This window comes from Nicotiana sylvestris, chromosome 2, assembly GCF_000393655.2.
Source record: "Nicotiana sylvestris chromosome 2, ASM39365v2, whole genome shotgun sequence".
Classification (NCBI taxonomy): Eukaryota; Viridiplantae; Streptophyta; class Magnoliopsida; order Solanales; family Solanaceae; genus Nicotiana; species Nicotiana sylvestris.
The window spans coordinates 31,387,521-31,414,634 of NC_091058.1; the positions used below are offsets into that span (position 1 = coordinate 31,387,521).

Here is a 27,114-nt window from a genome sequence, read left to right on the forward strand (position 1 = left end):
CGAATGCACTTGCTACCTTGGCTTCAATGCTACCCTACCCAGGCAACGCCCACGTCGATCCCTTGGAAATCCAAATCAGGGAAAGACACGGTTACTGCAACGTAATCGAGGCAGGAGCGTGTACACAGCCATGGTACCATGATATCAAGAGGTTCTTGAAGACACAAGAATACCCCGAACATGCTACTGGAGATCAAAAGAGAACCATTAGGCGGCATGCAGGTGGTTTCTTTTTGAGCGGCGAGTTATTGTATAAAAGGACCCCGGACCTCAATCTGCTAAGATGTGTTGACGCCGAGGAGGCGGGAAGGATCATGCATGAAGTACACGCAGGAGTGTGCGGGCCCCACATGAACGGGTATGTTTTGGCAAAGAAAATCCTTCGAGCAGGTTATTACTGGATGACCATGGAAAAGGACTGTTTTAGCTTCGTTCGAAAGTGTCATCAGTGTCAGGTGCACGGTGATTTGATTCATGCGCCTCCCACAGAACTGCATCTCATGTCTGCACCTTGGCCATTTGTTGCTTGGGGCATGGACGTCATTGGTCCTATCGAGCCGAAGGCCTCAAATGGACACAGATTTATATTGGTCGCTATCGACTACTTCACAAAATGGGTGAGGCTGTCACTCTCAAATCGGTCACTAAGAAAGCCGTGGTGGATTTCGTACATTCAAATCTTATCTGTCGTTTCGGTATTCCTGCAATTATAATCACAGATAATGCGGCAAACCTGAATAGTCATTTGATGGAAGATGTGTGCGAACAGTTCAAAATAACGCATAGGAATTTCACTCCTTAGCGGCCCAAGGCCAACGGCGTTGTTGAAGCGGCGAACAAAAACATCAAGAAGATTTTGAGGAAGACAACCCAGAGTTCCAGACAATGGCATGAGCAGTTACCTTTCGCCCTGCTGGGGTATCTCACTACAATACGCACATCAGTAGGGGCAACCCCATACTTGTTGGTTTACGGGATGAGGCTGTGATACCGGCAGAGGTAGAAATCCCTTCTCTCCGGATCATTGTTGAAGCTGAAATTGAAGACAGTGAGTGGGTCAAAACCCGTTTGGAATAGTTAACGCTGATCGATGAAAAGCGAATGGTTGCGGTCTGTCACGGGCAGTTGTACCAACAAAGAATGGCCCGTGCTAACAACAAGAAAGTGCGACCCAGGAATTTTGAAGTAGGTCAACTGGTGTTAAGGCGCATTCTTCCACATCACCAGGAAGCGAAAGGAAAATTTGCTCCTAATTGGAAAGGTCCATACATCATCAGGAAGATATTGCCCAGGGGAGCATTATATCTAGGTGATATTGAAGGAAAAGATCCCGACACAGTCGTGAATGCGGATGCAGTAAAAAGATACTATGTCTGAACTTGCTCTGACGATGTTTTTGCACAATTGAGAGGATGAAGGCTTTCATTCCCGCTACCCAAACACTCAAATCCTTTGCTAACCCTTTGAGCCATTTACCTTTCTTTCATTACCCTCTTTGGAACCCAGAAGTGCTAGTCAAAAAAAATGAAAGTTTCCTGAACTACGTTTGACTTGATTCCGAAAGGATACGTAGGCAGCCTCTCTATGGGGTTCAGTCACACCAAAACAAAATCCAGTTTTTCCCCAAAAATTTAAATTGGGGCAGACGTTATAATAATTCGGCGATAATCCCGCCTAGACGGTTCCAAAGTTGTAATTCGATCCAAGTTTTGTTGACCCCAAACCTGTTGCAAGTCCTTTCGATCAATCGGCAAAAGTTTCTTCAAAATCAAAGGATGCAGTTGCTCGGATCCGACGCAGTCAGGATGAGAGAATTAAAATGAGAGAGTCTTATTGGTGAAAACCTACAGGCACCATAAGGCGATGGCGAGAAGAGAAATCAAAATGAGAGAGTCTTGTTAGTGAAAACTCATGACGAGCACTATAAGGCGACGGTAAGAAGAGAAATGAGAGAGGTCGGCTAGCGAAAACTCGCAAAGGGCACTGTCGGCCGAAAAGAGGATTTCACCACAGAAGGTTCTGGCAAGGTTCCCTGGTTTGGAAACATAGATCCGTTTGGTTCGTGAGAAAATGTAGGTTCGTGAGAGTCGGGCATCCAGTCCAAAAAGCAGGTTATGTCAATTTAAAGCCAGCATGCACCTCAGATAAGTCTTTCTTTTCCCCGAAAAGGACGCTTCTCTTTTTAAATTCATTTCCTCACTCTTTGTTTACCTTTCTTTGGTTTCCTTTTCGGTTTAACCCTAAGCCCCAAAACATGCTAGAAAGAAAAGGTGGCAGGACCGGTTTCACAGGGCTCTATCTGGAAAGAGGTGGAGAACATACTCGGCCTCAATGATGCGTCAGTCCAATCCCGACTAATCGTGACGTTTGATTACCTCAAATCCCCAAGCAGAGTGAGACGGAAGAAACAGAGCCGTACACGCGCAAATCATCGTGAAATCCGGAAATATTGAGTCTTATCAGTTTGAAAGGAGGTCGCCTTGGAAGCCAATCAATGGTGAATTTTCTCAACAGAAATGAGGCTTGGGACCAAGAAAAACAATGAAGGCCACAAAACCGACCACAATTTCAAACTAATAATTTTCCTTTGTTTGAAGTTGAAGCAGTTGCGATACAAAACGAACTAAGCAGGAAGCAGGTACAACCCTGCGAGAGGCAGGTGCAGCCAAAAGGAAATGCGCAAGGGTTAGAAATAGCTATGCTGTAATAATCAACCCAAAAGGGAAGTCTCCTCCCGATTCTTTCCTTCATTTTTTCTAACCCGATGATTTCCCCAGCATAACCCGAGGACTCTTTTCCTTTTCCAGCATAACCCGATGACTTCCCCGGCATAACCCAGGGACCTCTTTCCCTTTTCGGCATAACCTGAGGACCTCTTTCCCTTTCCGGCATAACCCGAGGACTCTCTCCCTTTTCCGGCATAACCCGATGACTTCCCCGGCATAACTCGGGAAATCTTTCCCTTTCCCTGCATAAACCGTGGACCTCCCTGGCATAACCTAGGGACCTCTTTCCCTTTTCCGGCATAACCCGATGACTTCCCAGCATAACCCGAGGACTCTTTTCCTTTTCCGACATAACCCGATGACTTCCCCGGCATAACCCGTGGACCTCCCTGGCATAACCCAGGGACCTCTTTCCCTTTCCGGCATAACCCGAGGATTATTTCCCTTTTCTGGTATAACCCGATGACTTCCCCGGCATAACCCGAGGACTCTTTCCCTTTTCCGGCATAACCCGATGATTTCCCCGGCATAACCCGAGGACTCTCTCCCTTTTCCGGCATAACCCGATGATTTCCCTGGCATAATCCGAGGACTCTTTCGCTCTTCCGGCATAACCCGATGACTTCCCCGGCATAACCCGAGGACTCTTTTCCTTTTCCGGCATAACCCGATGATTTCCCCGGCATAACCCGAGGACTCTCTCCCTTTTCCGGCATAACCCGATGACTTCCCCGGCATAACACGAGGACTCTTTCCCTTTTCCGGCATAACCCGTGACTTCCCCGGCATAACCCGAGGACTCTTTCCCTTTTCCGGCTTAACCCGATGACTTCCCCGGCATAACCCGAGGACTCTTTCCCTTTTCCGTCATAACCCGATGATTTCCCCGGCATAACCCGAGGACTCTCTCCCTTTTCCGGCATAACCCGATGACTTCCCTGGCATAACCCAGGGACCTCTTTCCCTTTTCCGGCATAACCCGATGACTTCCCCGGCATAACCCGAGGACTCTTTTCCTTTTCCGGCATAACCCGATGACTTCCCCGGCATAACCTGTGGACCTCCCTAGCATAACCCAGGGACATCTTTCCCTTTCCGGCATAACCCGAGGAATATTTCCCTTTTCCGGCATAACCCGATTACTTCCCCGGCATAACCCGAGGACTCTTTCCTTTTTTCGGCTTAACTCGATGACTTCCCCGGCATAACCCGAGGATTTTTTCCCTTTTCCGGCATAACCTGATGATTTCCTCGGCATAACCCGAGGACTCTCTCCCTTTCCCGGCAAAACCCGATGATTTCCCCGGCATAACCCGAGGACTCTTTCCCTCTTCCGGCATAACCCGATGACTTCCCCGACATAACCTGAGGACTCTTTCCCTTTTCCGACATAACCCGATGATTTCCCCGGCATAACCCGAGGACTCTCTCCCTTTTCTGGCATAACCCGATGATTTCCCCGGCATAACCCGAGGACTCTTTCCCTTTGCCGGCATAACCCGATGACTTCCCTGGCATAACCCGGGGACTCTTTCCCTTTTCCGGCATAACCCGATGACTTCCCCGGCATAACCCGAGGACTCTTTCCCTTTTCCGGCATAACCCGATGATTTCCCCGGCATAACCCGAGGACTCTCTCCCTTTTCCGGCATAACCCGATGAATTCCCGGCATAACCCGAGGACTCTTTCCCTTTTCTGGCATAACCCGATGATTTCCCCGGCATAACCCGAGGACTCTCTCCCTTTTCCGGCATAACCCGATGATTTCCCTGGCATAACCCGAGGACTCTTTCCCTCTTCCGGCATAACCCGATGACTTCCCCGGCATAACCCGAGGACTCTTTTCCTTTTCCGGCATAACCCGATGATTTCCCCGGCATAACCCGAGGACTCTCTCCCTTTTCCGGCATAACCCGATGACTTCCCCGGCATAACACGAGGACTCTTTCCCTTTTCCGGCATAACCCGTGACTTCCCCGGCATAACCCGAGGACTCTTTCCCTTTTCCGGCTTAACCCGATGACTTTCCCGGCATAACCCGAGGACTCTTTCCCTTTTCAGTCATAACCCGATGATTTCCCCGGCATAACCCGAGGACTCTCTCCCTTTTCCGGCATAACTCGATGACTTCCCTGGCATAACCCAGGGACCGCTTTCCCTTTTCCGGCATAACCCGATGACTTCCCCGGCATAACCCGAGGACTCTTTTCCTTTTCCGGCATAACCCGATGACTTCCCCGGCATAACCTGTGGACCTCCCTGGCATAACCCAGGGACCTCTTTCCCTTTCCGGCATAACCCGAGGAATATTTCCCTTTTCCGGCATAACCCGATGACTTCCCCGGCATAACCCGAGGACTTTTTCCTTTTTCCGGCTTAACTCGATGACTTCCCCGGCATAACCCGAGGACTCTTTCCCTTTTCCGGCATAACATGATGATTTCCCCGGCATAACCCGAGGACTCTCTCCCTTTCCCGGTATAACCCGATGATTTCCCCGGCATAACCCGAGGACTCTTTCCCTCTTCCGGCATAACCCGATGACTTCCCCGGCATAACCCGAGGACTCTTTCCCTTTTCCGACATAACCCGATGATTTCCCCAGCATAACCTGAGGACTCTCTCCCTTTTCTGGCATAACCCGATGACTTCCCCGGCATAACCCGATGACTCTTTCCCTTTTCCGGCATAAACCGATGACTTCCCTGGCATAACCCGGGGACTCTTTCCCTTTTCCGGCATAACCCGATGACTTCCCCGGCATAACCCGAGGACTATTTCCCTTTTCCGGCATAACCCGATGATTTCCCCGGCATAACCCGAGGACTCTCTCCCTTTTCCGGCATAACCCGATGACTTCCCCGGCATAACCCGAGGACTCTTTCCCTTTTCCGACATAACCCGATGACTTCCCCGGCATAACCCGAGGACTCTCTCCCTTTTCCGGCATAACCCGATGAATCTTTCCAACATAACCCAGACAGTTTCCAGCATAACCTGGCAATCCTCCCAATTTAGGGCTCCAATCCCTGAACTGAGCGTTTTTTTGTTAAGCCGACATTAGGGCTCCAATCCCTGAGTTGTGCATTTTTACCTTTTGCAATATTAGGGCTCCAATCCCTGAGTTGCGCTTCGTAGACTAGAATTTTCAATCCCCGCATCAGTGCTGTAGATTATTATGGCAATTAACTCACGAAATTTTCCTAGTGAAACTGGGGCAGAAAAATTTCGTTTGTTTGTTTTGTTTTGTCTCAGCAGGTCTGACCTCGAGGCGCATGGATCGAGATGACCTACAGGATGAATCTCAATCTTGAATAAAGAAAAGAATAAAAGAACAAAAAGAGAAGATGTTCCCAAGTACTGGAACAAACAAACGGCGGATCGCTCCAAAATTTGATCAAAGTCACGAAGCTCCGCCAATCCCGTTTCATTCAATATTGTAGAAATAAACAAGCGCCTATAACTTGCAAGCATCAAGATTCGGATCGAAGTCTACAAGCAGAATCAGCTAAGACCCAAGATCAAGTTGCAAAAGAATTATAGATAGGAATCTTGTAACTACCGGTTGACAGGCATAAATAGTTAGTTCAGTTTCAACTTCCTTTGGTTGTAATAAGGCGGTCGGTAAGCAGTAGCGGCAATAGAAACAGCAGTAACAGCAAGCATTGCAATCCAATGGTAGTCCCAGCTGCCAAAGTTTCCCGAACTACATTGACCTGATTCCTGTTTAGCCCAGGATACGTAGGAAATCTTTGAAGCAAAGATTCGGTCAAGTCTTTCAAAGGTGCTTCACACGGAGTATTCCAATGGGCAAAATCGCTCATATCCGCTCACTTTATCTTTGCACGAAAACTCTTTGTGTTTTCGGGCAAAGAGGGGCAGCTGGGAGCACGTGATTTTTGCTTCACGGAAATCACTCCAAAAAGAAATCAAAAAAATAAAACAAGTTACCTTCGGGTACAATTGTGAGAATTTGTGTGACATTTTTGGTAATCATTTTTGTCCGTAAAATGTTTACCTTTTTGTAGTTAATCGCAAAATGTAAAATAAATATATTACATGCTTATTTGGGATTTAATTGTACATTTAGGAATTAATTAAATCGTGATTTAGTTTTTAAAGAAAAATCGCAAAATGTATGTTTTCGTCTTGTGTTTTGTTGTCGTGGTGTGATTTTACCTATTTAAATATTTTAATATGTGTGTGATAATTGTGTTAAGTGTTAATTAATATGTGTTTAGTTTTACTTTAATTAGGTATTGTGTTTAAATTAGAAAATAAAAAGAAAAGAGTGCAAATTGGTCTAAATCGGATTGGGCCAGTTTATTTAGAAAATTCGAGGCCCAAAAGCACCAAAAACCAGCCCAAAGGCAGCCGGTCCAAGAGACCCATCGCCCAGGCCACTAAACGACGTAGTTTGACACCAAAACTACGCCGTTTCAAGAACAATCCATCTCAGCCGTTCAAACCAAGTTGATTTGACGGCCCTCGTCACATATCCATACCCATTGTTTAAACCCGACCCGTCCAAACCGACCCAACACCCTTTAAGACAAAATGACCCCGTTTCATATAGTTAAAGAAATCCAAACCATTGATCTCATCAGATCCAACGGCTTGGATCCACTCACCTACCCCGTATATAAGCCCATCCCTCTTACTCCACGCCCCCAAGCCAGACCCCCCTGCCCTTAGGTCGTCTTCACCAGACCCAAACCCCTTAGAACCCTAGCGCCGCCCCCTTTCCCCTCACCGTAAACCCGGCGGCAACAACGCCGGTGACCACTACCTTAACACCCTAGGACCACTCAACCGCCCTGAACACATATCTGCTAACCTTAGGTCTCAAATCTTCCCCCACCGTCTCGAATCTTCATTTGAAGATTTGAGCCAGGCCTCGACCTGCACCAAACCACCCCAAATCTATGTCAGGCACTCCCCTGAACTCCCTCATGACCAAACCAGGCTTGGTTTGATCCGAATCCAACCAGGAAAACCTGAATCCCAAATCTGCCCTAGGAACCCTAGAAGTCCTAAGTCCGATTTTTGTCCGTTTGAACCAGAAGATTAGGGTCTAATGGACCTTAATCGAAGTGTTCTCAGTTGAGAACACTTCGATTAAAGTCTGTTCAACCCCAAGAAAGGTCGATTCAAATCCGAGGTAGGGCCTTCTGATTTTTCAAGCCTTTAAGGTATTTCTGTTTTCCTTTTTCTTGTCAGTCCATTTCGTTGTTTGTTTTAGTTTTGTTCGGCATGTTTAATTAGTTTTGTTTATTTCTGGGATTCCACTGTCAGTTATTCTCCATTTCCGATAGACCTTTTATTCGGTTAATTGTTATTCTGCTTATGTTTGAATACATATAGTGATATACATATTCCAGCTTGATTAAATCGTCGAATCGATAATGCATGTGGTTCCCCTGTATCGTGCAAAAATTGTCAATAACAGTTTATGCCTTATTTGTGTTGTTTGTTTGATCGACTGTTTGTTTTGTGTTATAATTAGTATAGTCGAGTCGATATATGTCGTCAATAAGTTTCGATTTGGAATGGTATTTATCTGACTTATATGATTGATTTGCTTATTGAAGCTTCTGAGAAGTAATTTCACTATGTTTAGCATGTGTATTTGAACCAGAAATCACCTAAAGATTGGTGTTGTTAGTGTTAGCATAGATTGCAGATTGTAGTTCAAGTTAATGGCATGGTCAACATGTGTTAGGAAGTTAGAATAGAAATGGACAGCATGTGCTGTCAGGACATGCCCACACTGCCCATATTTGCTTAATTTAATAAAGACAGGCCACTTTAGCAGTAAAGAAAGGGTCTGTCAGGGGAATCTCATGGGGAATACTTTTCTTTTGAGTTTTGAGTGGAAAAAACAGCAGGAGAACATGGGAGGGAGTTCAGTGGATTTTAACAGGCTGTTTTGAATGGGCTGATGCTAGAATAAATAGAGGAGGATTCCATTAGTTAATGGGGGGATCAGACAGGAGAGACAGTGGAGAGTGTAGAAAAAAGATAGTTCAGAAAATCAAAGATAGTTTAAAAATCAGAAAAGAAAGGTTTCAGAAATCAGGGAGGGAGATAGAAAAGAAAATTTCTGCTGTTTGATTGAAGTTGAAAACTTTGCTTTTCCTCACCTTTTGTGTTTGAAATCAGCATCAACTGCTTTGTTTTATTCGAAATTTGGGGTTTCTTTCCTTTGAGTGTCTGAAAATCAGAAACTGTATTTCAATCTTGTGTTGGATTTATCTATTACCTGTTTGATTAACATTGGAGTTTCCTGGGTCTCAACTGAGCCTTGTTGAGTCTTTTACTGGGATATTGGGTACTGTTTCATTGAGTTACTGCTGTTTCATTCTGCCTGGGTATGCTATTGCTGCTGTATTTGTTGTTGTTGCTGCTATCCTTTGCCACTGCTGCTGACTTCTCTATCCTCCTTCTTCTTCTTTGCATTTCAGCATCCAGGTACATATTTTGAATCTCACCTTGATGTAACAGTAACAATGAGTATGAAATGAAAGACGCGAAGAATTTTTCAGTCATTTGGTGTTGTACCTATAGTCTTATAAAGTGTTAGTAGATTTGTGCAAATCTTTAGGTTATGACTTAATAGGAAAATACAGCAGGTAGTTTCGTATCTAATTGAAAGCTTAGTTTATTTAATTATTGTGATTTACAATGGTTTAGCTTGCTTAGTTTGTACATATGATGTAATTGTGTAATTCGTGGAATGCACGAGTAATTGGTATATCGATAACTAGATTTCATTTTTAGTTATACTCTGTATGTATAAGGTATATTGCTACTAACCTGGACAAACGCAACATAGCTTTAAATCATTTAATTTAACTCTGTCACGTCCGGATTCCATTAGGCAGTTTCAAATCCAATTAGTAGCATCTTCTAATAAGTAGTTGATTCCATTAATCAAGCCCAAATAAGTTAGTTTAAATTCGAACTTGAAGAACATTTAGTGTAAGTTTAGTATTTTTATTAATCTTGCCTGCAATCTCCTTTAGCAAATTAACAGCATGTTCCCCCGTGAAATAAGGCACGAAACAATTCCCGCCTCATAAACAACTAATCAGATAATCAAACAAGAATCCGGAGTTGGCCAAGCATGCAATTTAATTAGAATGTATTTTCTTTCTTCCATTTCTTAGAGACGAACATAATAAAGATGTAGTCATTGTAGGTTTACCCGTTTCATAAAATGAGACGAGCCTCGCCAAATGAGATGCACAAACTGTGGAGCCCTCATAAATGTATATATTGAATACTTAGAATCGGGGATGGGTCGTTTAGCGAATTTCACGATCCTCCCCAAAAACAATAACGTGATAGTCTCTTTAGGCGTGTTTTAATAATATTACTTTCTTAAATTCGGGTGCGCATTTATGTGACCCAAATTCAAATCTCAACGGAGTTGGAATGTGTTAATAACTACGGGTGCATTGATTGTGACGTGGTTCGAGATGCATTTTCACGACGTTGCAATTCTATAAAAATAAATGATAATAATAAAAGCGGTTTAAACTTAATAAAAGCACATAAGTCATAACATGTATTTAAATCAGATATTTAGCCATTATAACAATTTAAGCGACCGTGCTAGAACCACGGGATTCGAGGGTGCCTAACACCTTCCCTCGGGTCAACAGAATTCCTTACTTAGAATTTCTGGTTCGCAGACTTCATTTGGAAAGTCGAATATTTTCCTCGATTTGGGATTCAAGATAAACCGGTGACTTGGGACACCAAAAGCCAAACCTTTCCCAAGTGGCGACTCTGAATTAAATAAATAATTCCATTTCGAATATTGTCACTTAAAATGGAAAAATTCCCTCGCGCATTTACCCTTCGGGGCGGGAGCGCAAAAAGGAGGTGTGACAGACGCTGCTCATCATCCGGCATAACTGGCACAACAAACTCCTGAGCTGGTGCAACCGGCTGGGCTGGAGGTGCCCCCGGTGTCTGAAGTCCCTGCACTACCTGCTTAGGCGTGCGAGCAGCGGGGGTTTGATTGCCTCCCCCGACCTGTGAAGTAGCTGCTGCTGTAGTGGCTGAAACTGCCTGAGCCAGGCCAGTACAAACTGATAAAATCTGTGCCAAGGCCTTCTAAAGACCCAGAATCACGATGGGCATAACTGGTGCTTGAACTGGTGCTGCTGGATCATCCATAGCTGGAGCCTGATCCGGAGCTAGGGCAGCTGGTGGATCTACAGGTGCTGCCCTTGTTGCTCTGCCTCTGCCTCTGCCACGACCACGATCGCGTCCACGGCCTTTGATGGTCTCAGCTAGTGGAACTGGTGGTCTTCCACCTTATCCGGTAGCTTGCGTCCTCACCATCTGTGAGAGAATAGAATAACAGAAGTTTAGTTCTCGGATCAACAAGGTCGCACAACAAGAATTTCAAGGATATGAAGTTTTTCCTAAAGGTTCTGCAGCCTCTCGAGGATAAATACAGACGTCTCTGTACCGATCCGCGAGACTCTACTAAACACGCTCATGACTCGTGAGACCTATGTAACCTAGGCTCTGATACCAACTTGTCACGACCCAATTCTCGAACCCGGTCGTGATGGCGCATCTCGTGAAGACAAGGCCAACCAGACCAAAACAGAACACCTCTTTTAAATAGTTAAATATCATAAACAATTCTAAAGCATGATATAATATCCATAATTTGCAGAATGAACGATAACAACAGTAAAAGTCATCCCGACACAGCCCAAACCGGGGTGTCACAAGCCATGAGCGACTAAGAGAAATCCTGATATAGTATACTAATCACTAAACCCGATACAACAGTTCTAAGAACATGAAAATGATAAGATAATGGAGGCACGAGGGCTGCAGATGCCAACAGCTACGTCGTTATCTCCGAAACATTGCCTGGACGGGAAGATCAACACTCAGGAGCAAACTCTGCGATGCCTGAATCTGCACACACGGTGTAGGGAGTAATGTGAGTACTCCAACCCAGTGAGTAATAACTATAAATAATGGCTGAAAGCATGAAAACACGTAAAAGCACAAAGCAATTCTATATCAAAGCAGTAAAAATCACGTAAAGTAGTAAATCAGTGAAGAAGTCAAGTGAAATCTCTTTAAATCAGGTAAAACAGGTAATTTAGCAGGTAAATAACAAGTAGAAATCTGCCCCTCGGGCACAGTATCAATCACTCAGAACAGTATCAGCTCCTCGGGCTCACCCTCATCACTTAGTGCTCATTCTCAGCTCTCGACCCATATATCTCTCATAATAATAGAAATCAGAATAACCGCTGCGGCGTGTAGCCCGATCCGTACATCGCTGTAGCGTGCAACCCGATCCATATAGATAGTCAACTGCGCTCACTGGGGGTGTGCAGACTCTGGAGGGGCTCCTACATCCCAAGTGCTATATTGTTGCGGCGTGCAGCCCGATCCATATAAGTATTGCTGCGGTGTGCAACCCGATCCATAACATATATAATATCCTCACCATTGGGTTCTCAACCTCTCTCAGTCATTAACCTCACAGCCTCTCGGGCATAATAATAGAAGATAAGGATCTCAGCCCACAAATTCCTCTCATTTAGGAATAGTATGATAAAACCGACTCGAATCGTTTAAAACAGATAGAAACATGACTGAGGATATGATTTTGAACAAGTATAGTGAGAAAAATTAGTCAAAATCCCCGAAGGGTTCAAATAGTTGGCACGAAGCCCAAATATGGTAATTAGCCCAAATCATGATGATAACAAATAAGTTTTAGTCAAATACGCGATAAAATCATCAGTCGGGACGGACCAAGTCTCAATCCCCAGTAATAAAAGACCCCACGCACATCATCCAGCGTGTGTCTCACCTCAATATAGCACTACGATGTGCAGTACGGGTTTCAAATCCTCAGGACATCATTTACAATCATTACTCACCTCGAACCGGCTACAACTCTAGCTCGCGACGCCGTTGCCCCTCGAATCGGCCTCCACGCGCATCGAATCTATCCAAAATCAGAATTAATACGTCACAATATGCTAAGGGAACAAACCCCAAGCGAAAACAATCAAAAAATATCAAAAATCCCGAAATTAGCAAAACCCGAGCCCCGGGCCCACTTCCCGAAACTCAGAAATTTTCACATCCTTAGATTCCTTATCACCCCACGAGTTCATACATATCAAAAGTTCTCCAATCCGATCCCAAATGGTCCTCCAAATCCCAATTCAAAAGCTCAAAATCCCAAGCCCTAGTTCTTCCATTTTTAGCTTACGTTTCATGATTTTCTAGGTGGATTTCACAATAGATTGGAGTTTTTGGTCCGAAATCCTTACCTCCAAACGTTTCTCCTTGAATCTCTCTTCGATTTACTTCAAAAAGCTCTCAAAAAGACCAACTATGGAGTAAATGAGCTTAAAAATCGCGGATGAAATAACTTATAAACTTTCTGCCCAGGTCTGACCCTTCCTTCTTCGCGAACGCGGTCAACCTCTCGCGTTCGTGTAGCACAAATTTACGTTGACCAACTTTTATCTTACGCGAACGCGACATGCCAGTCGTGAACGCGATGCCTCCTCCGCCTTGACCTTCGCAAACGCAAAGAGCAAATTCCACTGGACCCCAAATCCTTATACGCGAACGCGGACAGCCTCATGCGAACGCGAAGCACAAACTCCTAGCCTTCCGCTAATGCGAGGCACCTCTCACAAGCGCGAAGGCTTAATTATGGCCTTCCTCAAATTCTTCTATGCGAACGCGAGACTCCGCTCGCAAACGTGAAGAGATAATTCTCTGCAACAGCTGGGCAGATTTTTCTGCAACTTTCAAACTCCAAAATGGTCCGATTGAGTATCCGAAACTCATTCGAGGCCCCCGAGACCTCAACCAAAAGCACCAACACATCTTAAAACCTCATTCAAACTTGTTCCAATCATCAAAACACCTCAAATAACATCAAATCCATCAATTCACATTGAATTCAAGGCTAAGTTTTCTAGAAACTTCTGAAATATGCTTTCGATCAAAAACCCAACCAAATCACGTCTGAATGACCTGAAATTTTGCACACACATCATAAATGACATAACGAAGCTACAACAACTCTCAGAATTCCATTCCGACCCTCGGATCAAAATCTCACCTACCAAGCGGAAATCGCCAAAATACTAACTTCGCCAATTCAAGCCTAATTCTACACCGGACCTCCAGAACCAATTCCGATCACACTCCTAAGTCATAAATCACATGCCGATGCTAACCGAACCATCAGAACTCACATCCGAGCTCTCTAACACATAAATCAATATCCGGTTGACTTTTCCAACTTAAACCTTCTCATTTCTTACCAAATCCACTCCGAACCCAACCTACTCAACTCGATCATATAAAACACGGATAACGAAGCATAATAAAGAAAAAATAGGGGAAACAGAGCGGTAACTCACGAGACGACTGGCCAGGTCGTTACATTTTGCTTTATCAGTCGAGCAAGTTTTTTAAAATAAATGTATTCAAATTCTATTTAAATTTAATTTTAGAATAAATTATCTACTTATTTTAACAAATTTAAAGATTTGCTAACAAATTTTATATAACATATTAAAAAGTATATTAAACTTTAATATATATATAAACAAATTTAGATATTTTTCTCCTTCATAGAGTATGTTATTTACAAATAAAACAATCAAAAGAAAGATTATTAACTAAACTAAATTAATACAAATAATTAAAGAGAGCTAAAAAAAATACCAGAGCAAATAAATAATTTCATACTGAAACAATCAACTTAAACTTAAAGCTATTGGTCATTCCAAAAATACAAACAGACAAACATAATCAATAATTATCAAAAAATAAAGAGCAGGTGCTGCAATGTAAAATCGAACTCTGGACCACCAAGAGCTTTTGAACCCACGTGACCACTATACCATAAAGAACTCTGGACCACTAGAGATTGTCTTAAGTAAATCCAAGACGGGCCATCCTGAAGTATAGCAGACACAACAATAAATTGGAAGGTTCAATGTAAGGATCGAGAATAGAATTCTGAATGTGCATGCTAATTGGCTTGCTAACAAATGTTCGATTTGGTTAAGAAGAAGAGCCAACTATCCAAGTGTGTTATTGGTGTCTTATCTATCAGATAATTGGTCAAGTGTGTTACATTTCTATTATTTATTATGGTAAGCAAGTTCACTTTATGGAGTAGTGTGAAGATTCATTAGTGATCACATTCTTTAGAGGATGGCAAGTTCCATTTTATCTGTTTTCTCGGGAAGCTACATAAAAATTCTAATTCTAGCTCTCACAGGAAGATTTGATGCCTTATATATTGTATTCTTGATCCTAATTAGATGCCTTAAATAATTTCTTATTACATCATTTTATGCATAACAAATAAGATAATTATCCTCTTTAACTTACAGAAGCAGACTGAGTTCTAAAATTCGCAGGAATTCTGCGTTCCTAACTTCTTATTCTGTTATTTGATTTTCATGATTATCTCCCTCTTTAAAAATAATTGTGTAATATTGCAATTGTTGTGCAATGATGACCATTCATGCTTAAAGTAACTTCTATATAGCATGTTCAACATATGAGACAACAATTCAGATCTTGGCGGCATATGCTCAAGTACAACTATCCTACTGAACTACACATAGTTGCTGATTCATTGAGCTACTTAACTGTAAAAATTCCAAATAGAGCGCCCCTTTTTAACTTATACCCTTTTTATTTTTCCGTTTACATTCGTACTCATTTTTTTTTGTTAAAAGTGCTTTAAAAAGATGATTTTGCCCTTCTTTAATAAAAGACTATTGACAAACTGCAGGACAAAAACTTAAGCATGTTTAAGCTGAAGTTTTAGCAAATGAACTAAAAAAAATTCAAATTGTTTAGACTGAAGTTTCTGATTAAACTCAAGACAAAACTATAGATTGCGTTACGAACTTCAGCATGTTTTGGTATGAAATTTTAGCAAATGAACTAAATAACTTCAGCATGCATTAGCAAAAACTCTTTAGAAAATCACATACTGCAAGACAAAAACTTAAGCATGTTTAGTTCGAAGTTTTAGAAAATGAACTAAAAACCTTAAGCATGTTTAGTATGAAATTTTAGCAAATGAACTAAATAACTTCAGCATGCATTAGCAAAAACTTATTAGAAAATTACATACTGCAAGACAAAAACTTAAGCATATTTAGTCTGAAGTTTTAGCAAATGAACTAAAAAACTTAAGCATGCTTAGTATGAAATTTTAGCAAATGAACTAAATAACTTCAGCATGTTTAGACTGAAGTTTCAGATAAAACTCATAACAAAACTGTAGACTGCAGGATATATGTCACGACTCGGATTTTTCACCCTCGTGAGTCGTGATGACGCCTACTAATGTGAGCTAGGCAAGCCAAACCATTAATCTAATTACTTCATTAACCAATTATTTCTTTTTAACAAATATAAGACGATAACGTGGTAACATCGAAAATTCAAATTTAAGCGGAAGACAACAATAAGATTTATGAAAACGGCATCTATTACAAATACCTAAGCCTTAACCACTCAAAACCTGGTGTCACAGTGTCACATACTGTCTAACATTTCTACATACAAAGTCTGAAGAAATAACAGTACACTGTTTCTGAATAAAAGGAAAATGAAACAGGAAATAGGGACAGAGGGAGACGCCAGGGCCTGCGGACGCCTTCAGATCTACCTTGGGTCTCCGGATGGACTGAAGGAAGCCTCCAAGCTACTTTCCAAAAGCTGCTCCGGGATTTGCACATAGTGATCCCAATTACTGTATCTCGTGGCAGGCGTTCCACCCGTTCCTATTTCATTTATCTCGTGGCAAGCGTGCCACCCGCTCCCATTTCATTTATCTCGTGGTAGGCGTACCACCCGCTCCCATTTCATTTATCTTGTGGTAGGCGTACCACCCGCTCCCATTTCATTATATCTTATGGTAGGCATACCACCCGCTCCCATTTTATTATATCTTGTGGTAGGTCTCACTCCCATTTCATTATATCCTGTGGTAGGTGTACCACCCGCTCCCATTTCATTATATCTTGTGGTAGGCACACCACCCGCTCCCATTTTATTATATCTTGTGGTAGGCGTACCACCCGCTCCCAGTTACAAGCCAACAATAATCACAAGGAATCCCGGCAAGGGAACAAGAGCAATATAACAACTTTCCGGTAAGGGAACAATGATATTTTAACAACATCCCGGCAAGGTAACAATAATATCAAAACAAATATCCCGACAAAAGATCATTAATATCAAACAAACATCTGGCAAGGGAACAATGGTGATAATAACATATGAAGCGCAATAAACCACAACGGAGTCATAACAATTATAATACACGACTCACGGGCATGCTTGACACCAACATATAGATACTCGTCACCATGCCTATACGTCGTGCTCCACAATTAACATGTATCAAATAAGACACAACTCTAAATCTCTTAAGCTAAGGTTAGACCAAACACTTACCTCAAAGCCACGAGCACTATCAAGCTTAAACTACCGCTTTACCCCTTGGTTCCACTCCTAACTCGCTTGTATCTAGCCACAATTTACTTAATTACATCAATAAACGCTAAATGAATCAACCCCAATGCATGAAAAATGAGCTTTCTAAAGTTTTACCCAAAAAGTCAAAAATCTCCCCCGAGCCCACATGGTCAAAACTCGAGGCTCGAACCAAAACCCGATTACCCATTCCCCCACGAACCCAAATATATGATTTGTTTTGAAATCAGACCTCAAATCGAGGTCCAAATCCCTAATTTTTGAAAAACATAGGTTCTACCCAAAACACCCAATTTCCCCCATGAAAATCATTGATTTTGAGTTGAAATCATGTGAAAAGATGTTAATGATTGAAGAAAACGAGTTAGAAATCACTTACCAATGTTTTGGTGAAGAAAGGTTATTTGAAAAATCGCCTCTTATATTTTTGGGGTTTTGAAAAAATGAAAAATAACTGAAAATCCCGTCTAAATATACTACTCTCAGATGCCCTGTGCGGACCGCACAAAATCAACTGCAGCCGCACAGCCCTTCCTATGTACTGCAGTGACATGTTTTAGTATTTTGGCCATAACTTTCTCTACAAATGTCCAAATTGTGATTTTTTTACCTTTGTAGAAACTAGATACGAAGGGCTACAACTTTCGTCTTTAAATCATCTCTAAATTCCTTTTAGATAAAAATATATAGGCTTCCGAAGTTGGACCAGTGAACCTGTGCGGACCGCACAAAATCAACCGCGGCCGCATAGTCACTAGTGCGAACCGCACTAGCAGGTTCAGAGATTTGCACTTCTCTGAACCTCCAATAGCCATGTTTTAAGACTAAGACACCCCGGAACCTACCCGAAACTCACCCGAGCCCTCGGGACTCCAAACCAAATGTGCATACTAACTCAAAAACATCATATCGACCTACTCGTGCGATCACATAATCAAAATAACATGTAAAATCATGAATTAAACCTCAAAACTAAACATTTTCATCAAGAACTCTCAAAGTTCATAACTCTTCAATCGGAAGTCCAACTCACGTCAAATAAACTCCGTTTTTCACCAAACTTCTCAGTTATCTTTCAAATATATAACAAGTTTGTACCGGGCTCCAGAACCAAAATACTGGCCCGATAACAGTGGTTTCAAACATTAATTCTTTTCTTTATTTATTAGATAATTCAGTAAAATAATTTCTTTCAAAATTTAATTTCTAAGGTTTGGGACCTCGGAATTCATTTCCGGGCATACGCCCAAGTCCCATATTTTACTGTGGACCTTCCGGGATCGTCAGAACACGGATCTGGGTCCATTTGCTCAAAATATTGACCAAAGTCAACCATAATCAAATTTTAACTCTAGAATTTCTATTTCTCATATTTTTACATAGAAGGCTTTCCGGATATAGGTCTGGACCACACACATAAATCATGGTGAGGTAAAATGAGGTTTTTAGGCCTTAGAACACTGAATTCACTTGCAACACAAGTGATGACCCAAAAGGTCATCACAATATATAACTTCAGCATGCATTAGCATGAAGTTTTAGCTTCAATATAAAACAACTTCATGAAGTTTTAGCTTCAACATAAAACAACTTCATGCTACATTAGCATTAAGTTTTAGCTTCAACGTGAAACAGCTTCATGCAAGTGTGATTCTGAAGATGAACTTGGATAAGTTTCTAATTTTTTGATAAAGCTGCAGAGAGGAGAGGAGGAGATCTTTTCACTACTAGAAATTGGACCTATTGCAACAGTTATTTTGCAACGGTTTTGAAAACGGTTGCAATAGACACCCAACTACAACGATTATGTGTAACGGGCCCGCGTGCCAAACGAGCCGGTTCAAACGGGCTGATCTCTAGTGGTACAAAAGCCCATAACGGGCCGGTCCTAAACAAATAGCCCGTGAACCCGGGACCGTTTAGCCTGGGATCGGCAGGCGGGCCTGGGCCGGTTCAACCGGGCCAAACGGGCCCCAACGACTATTTTTTTTTAATTTTTTTTTTTAAAAAAGGGCCAACAGTCAGATTTTTAAAATCTAGTCGTTGGCCTTAAATTTTCAGCCGTTTGGAACTTTAAAAAATAGCCATTTGGCCCCCAAACTTTGTTTTAACCCCAAACGTTTTATAATTACACATTTTCCCTATTCTCAACTATAAATATCCCCTCATTCTTTCATTTTTACTCACAAATTCATCAATCTCTCTCTAATTTTCTTCTATAATTGGATAGATGAGGAGTGGATAATGCAAAAGCGCATTATTGCTTATAGAATAATTAATTCACGCCACACAGGTAAGTTAATTGCTAACACAGTTGCAGATATTTGTAGATATTTTTGCATTAGAGATAAAATAATGTCGGTTTCAATGGATAATGCTTCTAGTAACACTAATGCTATATACTTGCTTACAACTACACTAAATCCTGCATTAGTTAATATTTTTCATGTTAGATGTATTTGTCATATTTACCATTTAATCGTCGGTGATGGTATGAAAGTTTTAAATGTAGAAATTGAAAAGGTTAAAATGGCTCTTAATTGGCTTTTTTATTCAAACCGTAGAAGTAGACTTAGAGATTATTTTTAAAAATGCGATGAATTTGGCCTTAGAGAAAGAAAGGTTCCTAAACCTTGTCCGACTAGATGGAATTACATGTATGAAAGTTTAGTTGTTGCATATGAATATAGAAACTCAATAAGCGCAACATATAATGCTCGTGTAGGTGATGATGATGATGATGATGATGAGCACCTTACAAATCAAGATTGGACTAACGTTAAAATGCTTGTAGACTTTTTAAAACAATTTCATGTTGCTACAAATGAATTATCTGGGCAATATTATCCTACTATTTCTAACTGTTTAGTTTATATTGCAGCACTTGCAGATTTATTTACTCAATTTTCAGAGGGTGGGATAATTTATCAACAAGCTATTAATTCTATGAATGCTAAGTTTAAAAATTATTTTTTTCCTATCCCCCATATTTTTGGTGTTGCTGCAGTGTTAAATCCTACAATGAAATTAGGAGGTCCTCACTTTTGGTACTCAAAAATTTATAACGCTTTATCACTTTCAGCTGAGGAATTTGCTACACTTGGAGATGTAAAAGCCTCATTAAAATAAGCGCTCAAACAATTTATAATGCTTATCAACTTGCCTTAGATCATGCTAGAGCAAATGTTCCAACTCCTACTTCGTCTAGTTCGCAATCATCTAAAAGAACTGCGGGCCTAAAAACCTTTAGTTCTTGGACGGAGTTCCTGGGTTCTCAAGGTGATAATATTGGTGATAGTTCACAACTAAATGAGCTTCAAGTTTATTTGTCGCAAGGACTTGAATCAGAGAATCCCGACGGCTCCTTCGATGTTGTGAAATGGTGGAAGGACAAACAAAAACACTATCCGGTTCTTTCAAGGATGGCTCGAGATATTTTAAGTGTTCAAGCTTCAACAATGGCATCGGAGAACGCTTTCAGTCAAGCGAGATTTCAAATCGGTGATCATAGAGCGTCTATGAGGGAGAGCTTGAAAAAATCAGTACTCTTCAGAGATTGGATCCGTTCGGAAAGCAGAAATTTTGGACTTGCAGAATCACAACCGGAGATAGATGAAGCTTATGAAGAAATGCTAGAGGAACTTGCGCAGGATGCTGCTTCGCCCGGAAGTGGTGATGAACAAGCTTCTTTTCCACCACCACCAACAAAAATTCCTCCGGACCTTGAAGGATTTATGAAATTTGTTAGAGATAACACATAGACTAATATGTAACTTGTATCTTGGCACATCTTCCTTAGTTTTTTCCTTTTTATGGTGGTATTAGTACCTTGTTGTGCTCATTCCACTGGGGGGGGGAAGACTAAGAAAGATATTGTCATTTTTTATTAATGTCGTAATAATAAAAATTATAAGACATTCCCTTGAATATTTCTTTGCAATTTATTTTGTGTTTAAATTTGATATAGTATATATATATATATATATATATATGTTTTAGGAATGATGCAGGTTGTTACGGCTCATAAATGGTACATTAAGTGTACTATCTTGATTGATAATAGTTTCTCTCTAACTGATGTAGCAATGATTGATAGTGGAGTAGATGTAAGTTGTATTCAAGAGGGTCTGGTTCCTACCAAATATTTCCAAAAAACTACTCATTTGGTAAAATCTGCTTCTGGTCATGCTTTAGATATAGAGTATAAATTACCGAATGCTCGTATTTGCCAAAATAGAGTTTGTATTCCTCATTTCTTCTTTTTGTTAAAAAACCAGTTATACCCTCCGATTATACTTGAAACCCCTTTTATTAGTGCTATTTACCCTTTTAATAACATAGATGCAAAGGGTTTTTTTGCTACTTATCAAGATAAAGAGATAAGTTATTCTTTTGTTACAGATCTCGTAACTAGAGATATTAACGCCTTGATTAATATGAGAAAATGCATATTGTAACTCTTCCTTACGAAGAAAACTTCTCCGAGGATGATATCCCCACTAAATCTCGACCTTGCCAGATGAATGCTGAATTGGTCGAATTCTGCAAAAAGGAAATTAATAGTTTGTTACAAAAGGGTTTGATAAAACCCTCAAAATCTCTTTGGTCATGTTCTGCCTTTTATGTTAATAATGCTGCAGAAAAGGAACACGGTATTCCTAGATTAGTTATAAATTATAAACCTTTGAATAAACATCTGAAATGGATTAGATATCATATCCCCAATAAAAGGGACTTGCTATCTAGATTATATGACGCCAATATATTTTCAAAATTCGATTTAAAATCTGGATATTGACAAATTTAAATTTTTAAGGAGCAGCTATATATAAGACACTATATATATATATATATTATATAAGGCAATATATAATTATATATACATACTATATATATTTATATAGCTATATATAAACAATTTATATTAGTATATACATATATAGTTTACAAGAAATTGCCTTAGATAAAAAAAAAATTAAAAAAAAATAGTCCGGAACGAAAAAGCCCGTTTAGGCTCGCAAGTTCGGCCCATTTAATACGGGACCATGTGGTCTTAGGATCGCAGTGGGCCGGTTCCACTCATTTGGCCCGTTAGGCCCGGGACCGCCTCAGCCCAGCACGTATAAGCCAGACCCGTTTGGCCTGGCCCGTTTAGGCCACAATACAGCCTTACCGTTGACATTCTGTCGTAACGATTTCCGGCAACGGTTGTTAAAGCGCTGCCATAGATGGTCTATCGTCACGCTTATTTGCTATGGTTATGTAATTAAAGAACAAATTCCTCTACCGCAACGGTTTTCACCCTTTTTCTTTTCTTTCTTTTCTTTTAATTAATCTTTTCTCATCCATTGTCCGCACCAAAATTCGACCCCCATCTCTTACTCTATTCTCACCTCTCTCTCTCTCTCCCGATCTCGATCTCTCTCTCGACTTTACTTCCGCTACTTCTTCGTCGATGCTAAGAGTGACTTTCAAGTCCAACACTCAATAGGCCATGCAATACTGAGAATCGCTTCCTAATGACCATCCGGAGATTGCAGATTTGTACCAGCTCTAGCTATGGCATCAGCCCTCTCTTAAACTCGAATAGTTTGTCGCTCTCGCTATATTCAGGTTCTTTTTTCTTGTCCTATTCTTTTCCAACTAGTTCAATTAAGTATTTTTTTAGGGGTTTCTGTTTTTCGTTTATGTTCTTATAAGCTAGGGCTTTTTCGGATTCATTTTGTTTGGTGATATACCGATTGGGGATAGGGTTAAGATTTTGATTTTACGCTTGGTATCGCGAGGATAAGGGGGGTGATTTTTAGGTGGAGTTATGTTATGAACTATTGTAAGGAATGTGACTTGAGTCCCACATCGGTACTACTACAAAGTGATGATGTGGAGTTTATATAGCCTAGGGCTCACCCACCTTAATAGCTAGTTTTTGGGGTGTGGTTCTCCCAGGTTGTATCAAGTTAAATTTTTGGTTACTGTACAAGATTTCTAGGGCTTTTTGCTATATCTCCATGATTAATTTTTATTTTTAGGCATTTTGTAGAAGATTTTATTTATTTGATTGTTTAACTTTCTTTTATTATTAACTTTGTGTTATCCCCTAATTTTGGGCATGGGTGTATTTTCTGGGCTTTGAAGGAATTTTATTGTGGGGAGAATGTTTAATTTTGTAGTTGAAGAGCTTGTATTCTCCTGATATTAATCATATGTGATATTTTTGCACATACGTTTGAAGGATTCTCCTATTAGACAAACCTTACCACTTCTAACCAATGTTATACCAGCTAAAAAATCAAAACCCAACAATTAGATGAGAAGAAAAATACTGGACGTTAAAAGAGCTAAATATCTATTTACTAATATCATTGAGTATATTTCTCTTTTTCTTTTCAACTCCAATCCAGAGTTCAAAACCTAGTAATATCTTAGACTGAAACATAGTTATATCATCCTTATTTGGTTTGATATTCCTGTAAATATGTAGGAAATTGGAGGGTCAATTGGTTTTTTGACTTTTTACAAACTTGTTTTTAATTTTATGATCCTACCTTCTTTTTTACACATGGGAGATTTACTTTTACACGTAAGAAATCTGTCTTTTACACATAAGAGATCTAAAAGGGTCATTTTCTTAAATTCAAAATTGTAAAGGGCCATGATGTACAAATAGCACGGAAATTGGTGTTCTCTTGGAATTTAGTACTGAAATATTCAGCTTGGTTTACCATTATAATATTGTATACCATGGAATTGTACTTTGCTGATAGCAACCTTGTTATTTTTCTTTATGCTTATATCATCTTGATATATAACTATCCTTAGACATGGCTACTATAATTTGGCTTGCTTTACCTTGTTTTGAGTGCTGAAATTCCTCCTTCTTGAAAAAGAAAAGAGTAAATCTCAAATTACACTTGTCTTGGAAGGATGTGAGAATAGATGTCAGTTGGTGTTTGTGTGTTCATCTAGGAGGTAATGATTGTACACACTTAGTTGAGACTATCGAGCAGAAAGTATCAAATAATTTTGTGTGTGCTGATAGTTGCGACCCTTGGTTTAAGTTCATTATTTGGGTAAGTTCATCATTTGGCTAAGTATCCTCTGTTAAATTTTATTTGTTAGCTAAATATTTGTTGTCAAAAGACAAGAAGATTGAAACATGACATTTGGTTCATTGTTATTACACTTTAATAGCCATCTCTTAATTCTCTGAGTGCATTTGTGGATACAAGAAAATGAAACAGTTACCGAAAAGGCTCACTTTCTCCAAATCTTTTCTAAGCTAAGTTACTTAAAAAGGTTGGATAGCTTTCACTTTAATATAATCAGTGGGATCTAATTTTACTTCTTGTTTTTTTTATGTGTCTGCGACTCTTTTGCCTAATATCAGTAGAATTTCTAATTTAATCGCTATATTTCCATTTTGTTATATCAGGAGAAATTTCTAATTTAATCACTATATTTTCATTTTGTTAGGTTTGCAATTGGATTTATCTCCTTGGAACAACTTATTTTCTTGTGATATATTTGGCTTTCTTGAAGGTATATCCATTTGTTTATCTTCTTGTCCTTTTATCATTGTTTTTTTTTTGCCTTATAGATGCTTGAAAACAGAGATAGTAACCATTGTGCAATGTGACTTTTCAGTTGTCAAGCATCTATGAAAGTGATAAAATTAGCTAAATCATAGTCTTGTTTTACATCTTGATGTATTTGGTTCTATTGGACACTACATTTTCTATAATCTTACCAAATATGATACACATATATAAGTACTTGCCTTTTTGAGTGCCATATTTTTCTCTTCCAATGGATATTTGATACATTTGGTTGGTTAGTAGGTTTATGTGTGATGTATAATTTCAGTTTGGTACTATCACTTAGCAAAAAAACCTCGTTACAAGCTACATTTCTAGTTTCATCCCTTAAGAGGTATTTGAACCGACTTAACTCTCTTCGAAGATAACTCTATCGGAAGTGTCAAATTGCTAGTCACTGAGTATTATTATGGAGATATTATTGCAGTTGCTCCATACTCATGATTGAAGCAAGAAAACCACTAGTTCGGACCAAAAAACTCAGCAAATAATAGCATGTAGGCAGAATGCTGGGACAAAAATGACCTATAATGAGAAAAGTATCACAGTAGGTTTGTTTTGGCTACTCAGATTTACATTTCCTTTCTTTGAACCAGAAACCTGCTTCTGAAGCAGCTTCCTCATTGAGACAATTGTGTCTTGCAAATAAATGTTGGCCTTCTTAAGGGTAAGATCTGGCAAATCAGCGTCTGATAGAAACAGAGAAGCTAGGACATGATTACTGTCATGGGCTGCTTTCCAGACATGCCCCATGACCCCTTGGCCGCGCCCCATGGCGGCCTAGCAAGCCTCACAATGCCTAGCGCCATGGTCGACCCCGTGGTCTTGGCTGCGCCAAGTGACAAGCGCGCATGTGCCTCTGTCGCCCCACCGATGCCTCTCGCCAGCGCCCAAGGGCTGGCCATTGACAACAGCGCCGCGCGCCCTGACAATGCCGCGCGCGCAGATCCTGATGCCTCGCCAGCGCCCAGCTGCAGGCCCATTCCAACAGCGCCTCGCGCACAGACCCTGATGCCAAGCACCAGTGCCCAGCCTCAGGCCAGCACATCAAGTGTCGCGCGCGCCCACAGCAACGCGCGCGCAGACCCTGACCCGCAAGACAAAGATGCTGCCATCGGACTTAGTTTTTCCTTGTAATAATCTAAGTCCTTTTCATTGTAATCATAGGCTAGTTTACATCATTTTCATTTCAGTGTGCTTCTACAGCTTTATTAGGACTAGTCTTGTAATGTTGGTTTATTTTTTTTAAGCATTATTAAGGGGGACCAAACAATCAAACATTTCAATCAGCATTTTCTGGTGTCTCTCCCCCTCGACACCACATCATTGTAATCATCATTTTCAGTCATCAATAAAATCATCATCAGCATTCAAAACCCAATTCTCTCTCAGCTTCCGCAATTGCTCACGACATTGGTTTTCCCGCACGGCACTGACAATCTAGTCTAGCGTGCGGCGAGGACCTCATTGGCGGACAGCAACCGCACTGACATCGGTTGCTTAGCCTTACGTTGCCCTTCCAAAGATCATCAGGAAGGCGTTGCGTAACAGTTGGTATCAGAGCCTAGGCTCGACATCGGACGAGGGAACATTTGCCATCATCACCATTTCTGACCATGGTGAATCATGGGGAGCGTCTAGCATCCCTAGAAGAGACGGTTGACCGATTACGACCCATCGTAGAAACGGTGCCTGATCAAAGCAACAACCTAGTGCAAAGGTTGGACGACCTGGACCGCCGAATGCGGCAGGCCGAAAATGACATTGCAAACATCAGTCGTGACTCCGACGAGGACCGACAAACGGCAGCCATCGAAACTGCCAATATTCATGGCAAATTTGAGGACCTCCAACAGGAGCGTGCCGACGATTTAGCCCATCAGCAACATGAGGCAGACAGACTAACTGCCATGCAGCAAACCATAAACGACTTGACAGACAAGCTCAACGTTGTCAATGCTGCCTTACAGAGCCTACTTCGAGAAGGCAACCATCACATCAGGGGTGCAGCAGACCTCACCCCCATTCCACAAAAGCTTAAGATACCGGAGCCAAAGCCATACGACGGATCCCGGGATGCTAAAGAAGTGGAAAACTTCATCTTCGACATCGAACAATACTTCGATGCCGTGGGCCATTTGGAGGAATCCAAAAAGGTAGCGACTGCTGCCATGTATCTTCAGGGCGATGCCAAACTTTGGTGGCGGGTCAAACACGAAGCCATCAAGGCCGGTGAAGATAC

The 27,114-nt window shown here is 41.0% G+C and overlaps 1 long non-coding RNA gene across 2 annotated transcripts; it reads left to right on the forward strand.

Moving 5' to 3' along the window:
* Positions 1 to 22,359: 22,359 nt before the first annotated feature.
* Positions 22,360 to 26,253, forward strand: LOC104222337 (uncharacterized). Of its 2 annotated transcripts, XR_709917.2 has the most exons (3): positions 22,425 to 22,890; positions 24,751 to 24,816; positions 25,469 to 26,253. It is a non-coding gene; the product is annotated as an uncharacterized lncRNA (long non-coding RNA). The 2 variants fall into 2 exon arrangements; XR_011405272.1 differs by having other exon boundaries at positions 22,360 to 22,890; positions 24,751 to 26,253.
* Positions 26,254 to 27,114: the final 861 nt, after the last annotated feature.